The sequence below is a fragment of the Apium graveolens genome, chromosome 6 (genome assembly GCF_009905375.1).
Source record: "Apium graveolens cultivar Ventura chromosome 6, ASM990537v1, whole genome shotgun sequence".
NCBI lineage: Eukaryota > Viridiplantae > Streptophyta > Magnoliopsida > Apiales > Apiaceae > Apium > Apium graveolens.
The window spans coordinates 131834045-131840955 of NC_133652.1; positions in this window are offsets into that span (position 1 = coordinate 131834045).

Sequence of the window (6911 nt, forward strand, 5' to 3'; positions counted from 1 at the left end):
AACAATATTCAAGAAATTTTTTAAGAACTTGTTTCTTTCTCTGGATCTTGATTTGTATGTCAATCAACAAGCTCTGATACTAATTGTTAGTCCCAAAGTATCGTAGAAGGGGGGTTGAATACGATACCTACAATCTTTTTCGATTCAAGTTCAAGTTCTTCGTTATATATACGGAATCAAAATAGACACAAACCAATTTGAGGTATATATTGTTTTATTAATATAAACCTTGAGGTTGCTACTATCTAATCAATTTAATGATTAGCTACAAGAAATTCGAAAGCACAACAGTATATTTACAAGCTTATTAAATGAAGTCTTTAATGGAGCTTTCGTAATGACACAATTATTGTTGAGGAAGATAACTGAATGAAATTACATTTATTCTCCTTCTTTGTAGACTTTCAAACTCTTTGGACAGGTGGCACAATATTGTCCATAAAATCAAAGTATTTGTTTCAGTATTCAATGAATTCTCCAACACATAACTGGAGACAAGAGGGAATTACATTGCATTGCCTTTCTGTTTACTTGCGAAAACAGGAGAGAACAAGTTGATTCCTTAATGGCGATAACGTGGAGAGCTGTGTGGCTCTAACTTGTGACAACAGTAAAGAGCTGGCTTTGAACTTTCAAACTCTTTACTGGAGACAACAGGGGAAAACAAGTATTCCATTTACTTGCGATCACTAGTAAAATGATTGCCTTAGTGTGTATTCTCTTAGTGGCGACACCAGGAGAAAGTCTTTGCCTTAGTGAAATATCCTGACTTGTGACCATAGTGAAGGTCAGCTGTGCCTTAGAATAATTTCTATCTTGCGACCTCAAAGAGCTTTTCCTTCCTTGAAACCACTAGTAGACACTTTGACTTGACATATTTTTCACCTCTTGAACTTTAGCAATTGTATCGGTAACAATTCTTTTGTGTAACTGAATTAAACTCTTTCTGATATGTTGATGCTTGGTGCACTGGTCTAGTTCACAAACAACTAACATGAATTGATTTAATTTAATTTTCTTTACAATTCTGAGCAGATACATCTTGGTTGAATTAAATTACTTCATTCAGTGAACCCCTGATCTGTAATACTTCAAATCAAATAATTTCACCGACACTAGAAGTCCCTTGACATTTTATTCTTCATGGAGGCTTGAACATATTAATGAACTTTTTCCCATGACCAGGTTGCAGACTTAAAGCATTAATTCCATCTTTTAATTATTTGTATTTTTCTAGTCTTCATCTTTAGGGTTTTTGTGCTTCACAGTTTAATATTATGTATCTATTTCTGTTTTATGTTGGGTTATAAGAGATTAGAGGACGTAGACGCATAGGTTTGTTATAAATTTGGGGACCAAATTCTTTTTAAGGAGGGTAGTATGTAATATCCCATAATTTTTAGAATTATAATAATAATAGGATATCAGAAAAAAGGGATTAAAATTAGATAAAGACTAGGATTCAAAAATTTGGATTAGACTTATGAGCCTAAAATTTGGATCAGGTTCTAATATGGATAACTTGTATGTTAAGAAATAGGGGTTTTGTATCGTTATAAATACATCCTATTCATTTTTCTCATTTTTAATATCAAATTTCGTAGGGTTTTTTCTCTAAAAAATCAGCATTCTTGTAAAATTCTTAGAAAATTCTTCGTAAGTCAGAATTCGTTGATTCTGGACTTTTCGGAAAGGTCATTTTGTTCTCTACAACTTTCGTGTTTTGTATTTTCAAAGAAAACGTCGTTTAAAGGGTCAAAAAGAATAAATTCTTATCTGGTTAGATTTTGAGGTAAGTTTTCGATCGATCTTGCTAGTGTTTTTAAAATTGTGTGTTGTGCGTTTATATTTGATTATCAAAATTTGGACTAAGTGATGATATATTCGCTAGTAATATGTGTTATAGTATATGTATTGTGTATATGTGTGGTGTGTAAGCTATAATTTTGGATCTCTGATTTATGTCATGATTTGTGAAAATATCGAATAAGAACTTAGAACCATAGTCACCGGATTGTATGACAATTTTTTGAAAAAATTAGGACCGTTATCACCGGGTTGTAGCGGTCATGGCATAGATTATGGGTTTTAAATTATTGTTATTTATGTGATATGTGTATTGTACGTATCAAATAAGAATAAGAATAAGAACATGTATTGAAAGTGTTTGTTTCGTATGTCGTATTATATAGATTATCGTATTTTGTTATATGTGTAGGTGTTACTTGGCCTACTAATTGGATCGATTGGTTTTTTGCTAGGCTGTGTAGCTCATTACTTACAATTTTAGGTTTCGTCTAAGATTTGAGTTGGATGGCATTAAAGTTCGAGGACTTAGGTTTGGAGTAGATTGACTTTTGGACTTCCGTTAGCCGCGCTTTTGTAATAGTCACATTTGTAATAGAATTTTGGATTGGTAAATTTTATTTTGTTTTAGTTATCAATTTAGATTTAACAGTCCGGAATTGCGAGCTGTTACAGGTATGAAGTGCACGACAGTGGGGGGAGTGAATGTGTTTTCTTGATTTTCTTAATTATTAGATAAGGTTTTTGGATTTTGGAACTTAACAGCTAGATTTGAATATGTAGTGATAAATAACTGAATATAACAACATAAGAAATTTATCAAAACTCACTTGATTTATATTAAATCAAATTTATTTGTGCTACAAATATGTGTTTTTGGAAATAAGAACTCGGCTACTGCTCTTGAGAGAATACAAGATTTCTAGATCTATTTTTGTTACTACTAAACAAAGGATCCGTGACATGTTTTATAGAACAACATGCACAACTTACAAAAATTACACTAAAATGGACTAACACATATTCTAAAGTCTATTTGTCTATTTCCACTTTTAGTGCAACATTTTTTCTTACAATCTAACATGTATGTGACCCTCCTTTGTCCAATTCATCTTGGCCATTAATCTTACATTCTTCAAGCTGCATTTGTAGACTTTCCAATTCAATGTTAGTACTTTTTGTTGACTGATAATCTTGGATCTTCAAGTTGTTTGTATTCTGAATTTTGAAGTTGTTATCGAGATCTATTTTACAGAATAGCGAAGTCACATATCGATATGTAAAATGACTTATCAATATCTCTACTTCTGTAAAAGTATTATGACTTGTCGAGAGCTCCGGTTCTCTACAAGTATATTGACTTATCGATATCTCCAGTTCTTTACATAGGATTTTGACTTGTCGATATCTCTAATTCTCTACAAGTAGATTTTGACTTATGGATATCTCCAGTTCTCTACAAGTAAATTTTGACTTGTCGATATACCCAATTCTATACATGGACTTTTTGACATGTCGATATCTTGACTTCTCTATAAGCAGATTGACTTGTTGATATCTCTTTGAACTTCTCTATAAGTCATTTTTTACTTCTCGACATACATCTCTATACTTCTTGATTCGTGACATGTCGATATGTGACCTAGAATATTTTTCCAAAAATACATTATTCAAATCCAAGCTTCTACACTTCTCTGTGAGGCATGATCAAGATTGATCTTCTTTCAGAGTTTATTCTTTAGCTTAATGGTTGTTCATAGAAAAATCCTCCAGTCTAATCTTCTTAACATTTTTACAGACTCAAGAAATACAAATATAAAATACAATAAGATCATACAACTGATTCTTAGGGTTGTCAGAGTGACTTAGTCTTTTATGTACATGCATGTCTAGCATAACAAAGAACTTGAGGTATACCGAGAATACCCTTTTGTCTATCTCGACGGCCTATAGGGTTGGATGTATAAAATGTTGACAATACGAGTCACGAGAATATTATAAAAAGGTAATCCAGACAGCCTAGAAGGCAAACAAGTTTGATCAAATCAGAAGGGAATACATATAAAAAGGTTTGATGTAAAGCTTTGCCAAAAAGTTTGAACAAGCCATGCATGATCGTAGAGCTCCCAGAGGAACCCTTGGAAGAGGTTTCAATTTTTTGGGAGAGGTAGCACTACCAACAGTATTGATGTTGGAAGCCGCAAAAAATGACTCTGAAAATAAAAAAAAATTGTAGTTAAAGATGCCACTGAAGAAGTTTTAGACATCCCCCGACAAATGAAGACGGTGAATGCAATAAACTGTGAAGACAACAAGTTGGAAGTGCGGTGTGTACTACAAAATTGTCAAGCTCTTCTTCAAATAAGGAGTATTGTATCTGTTAATTTTGTTTAAAAGCAATTCGATAAGGTGATTCATTTGTTAGCTATAGTACCTTGTTTGGTTAATAATTATAACGCGTTTTGGTCTCTTCTGAAAATTATGTTCAGGAAACTCATATATAACTCTTCTTTGAATAAATGAAGTTCATTTCCTTTCAAAAAAAGACTTCTGTACATATACATATTCCTTTGGATATACTATATATTTATATAAAATAAAATATTTACTTTATGAAGATATCAGAAGTTACAAGTTGCTCAAACTTTAAGGGCGTGTGCGCCTATTGATGGTCAAAGTCACCACCAATGGTGGTGGCGACGTTTCGTTGGTGAGCGAAGGGAGGTGAGCGAGAGTGAGGGAGAACAGAGAAGAACAAGAAGACAAGAGAGAGAGATAGAGAGAGAGATGGGGGAGAGAGTGTGTGTTTGTGTTGAAGTCTGGCCGAAATTCGGATTTTGGTTCAAAAATTAGAAAAATGGGCCAGGCATAAAGATAGATCGGGCTTTAGGTAGTAAAAAATCATGGAAGAAATCAAATATCGGATGTCACCGAAAATTGAGCGGCTACCGGTGGTAGCCATGGCTGCTGGTGATAGGAGGGAAGTTGATGGCTTAATTGATGACATAATTTTGAATTTTTAATTAAAGACAGAGTTACAAAATTTAGGCAATTATTTAATTAATTATTTAAGAGATAATTGTAAAGTGCCTTGATCGAAGGTGTTAGGTCATACACACTGTAGAGGGGGGTGAATACAGTGTATAGCACAATCAAATCGAACTTTAATAACTCAAGTAACAGAAAACAAACTTTATTGAAACAATACACTCTGTTACAGTGTGGAACTGTTCTCTCTTAGTGATGAACAAATATCACGAGAGCTGCTAGGGTTACAATGAATAATCTTCTTAATTATTATAACACTTTTAGTGTAAACCCTATGTCTGTGTTTATATACTACACAGTTACAAGATAATCGCTAATTGATATGGAATATAATTCTGCTTCCTAAAATATATCAATCAGATATCTTTTCTTCCAAGTATTCTATTCTTCATAGAATTCCTTCTTCATGCACATCTCTTCTTATGTTTGTCTCGATCCTCTTTCCTTTAACCAGCTGCCTTCTTTATCTGAACGTCCTTCAGTAGTTAAGTCCTGATATCCATCTTCTGATGATTATCTCCTGATAATATAAGTACCGATATCCTTAAGTCCTGACTTCCAGTAAGTACTGATTTATCCTGTTTAAGTAAGATCTGAAAACTAAACATAAATCACATTAGCCATGACATTATCAAATATATCTAACAATCTCCCCCAACTTGTAAATTAGCATAATATACAAGTTTAACAGATATTTGATGATGTCAAAAACATTAAGTACAAATGCATGAGAATTTGACTAGATAACTACAACTTACAGTCCTTAAAGCTTTACCAATCTTTAACTTCTGATAACAACTTCAGTCTATATCCATATCAGAATTTAAGTAGTTGTAGATCTTGACTTGGCTTCATCTTCTGATCTCTCTGATGTCAGGAGTTGTTCTGAGATAGTTCTTCAATAAACATCTCTCAGCATTTCTAAGTTCATCAACCATCCTCCTTTTAGCATCTTTAAGTTCTGCAGTATCTTCACCAATTTGAAAGATTGCAGCCTTGAGATCATTAATTCTAGCTTTCCTTATGTCCTGATCCAGTATGATCAAATATGCCTTGTCAGACTCAAGATTGAATTCCACAGCCCTGTAACCCAGAAAGGTAGTTATAATCTTGGTAGAATTGGGCTTCATCTCAACAATATCACCCTTGTGATCTCTGTACTTTGGAAGATATGAGTTGTCAGACTTAACAGAATAAAGCTTTTTCTGTTTCTGAATTTGACTCTTCAAAAAGTTTGCAGCACTTTCTGTTATTTTGTCATTCACTTGAAGTAAGAATAATACATGTTCCAGCTCTTCAAAATACTTCAGTGGAATGGCATTTTCCCTTATATGATAAACCCTACCATTTTTCATGAAGTACAACAAGATGTGTTCTTTCAAGTAGGTATGGTAAACCATTTGTACAGATTCTAGTTGATTCAATCTCTCAGGAGTTGCTCCAATACCTAGTTCACTTAAGGAAGTTGGATCATTGGTTGTGTTCTGTATTCTTCTTTCATCAGCACTTCCCAATCCAGTTTTATCTCTTGCTTCCTTTCCAGTAACCACTCTTGCTTCAAAACCACTTGCAGCAGTCTTCAAAGGTTGAGTCTGTTTGGCTTTAGTGAATCCTGGTAGGAGTATTTTTGAAGGTTTAACATGAGCAATATCAGAGGTTTCCTTTGATATATCTTCTGATATCAATTTAACTTGAGCTATGTCAGAGGTTACTTGCTTCTTTGTGATATCAGAACTAACTATCTCTTGACTCTGAACAACTTGAGTCATGTCAGAGGTTGTCTTAGAAACTTTTCTTGAAGTCAGAGCAAGATCAGCATTTTCATCAATAAATTCTACATTCACAGGAGGCACATAAACCTTGATAGGTTCACCAACTTTCTCTTTGCCCTTGGACCTTGGATCTATCTGCAGTTGTGATTTATCTTTGGTTGCTTCAGAATTTGTCCTTTCTTTTATCACAATGCCTTTGAGTTTTGGAAGTTTCTTTTTACCAGAAGCTTCAGATTTAGATTTGACTTTTTCTGATTTAAGTCTAACTTCTTCTTCCAGACTCTC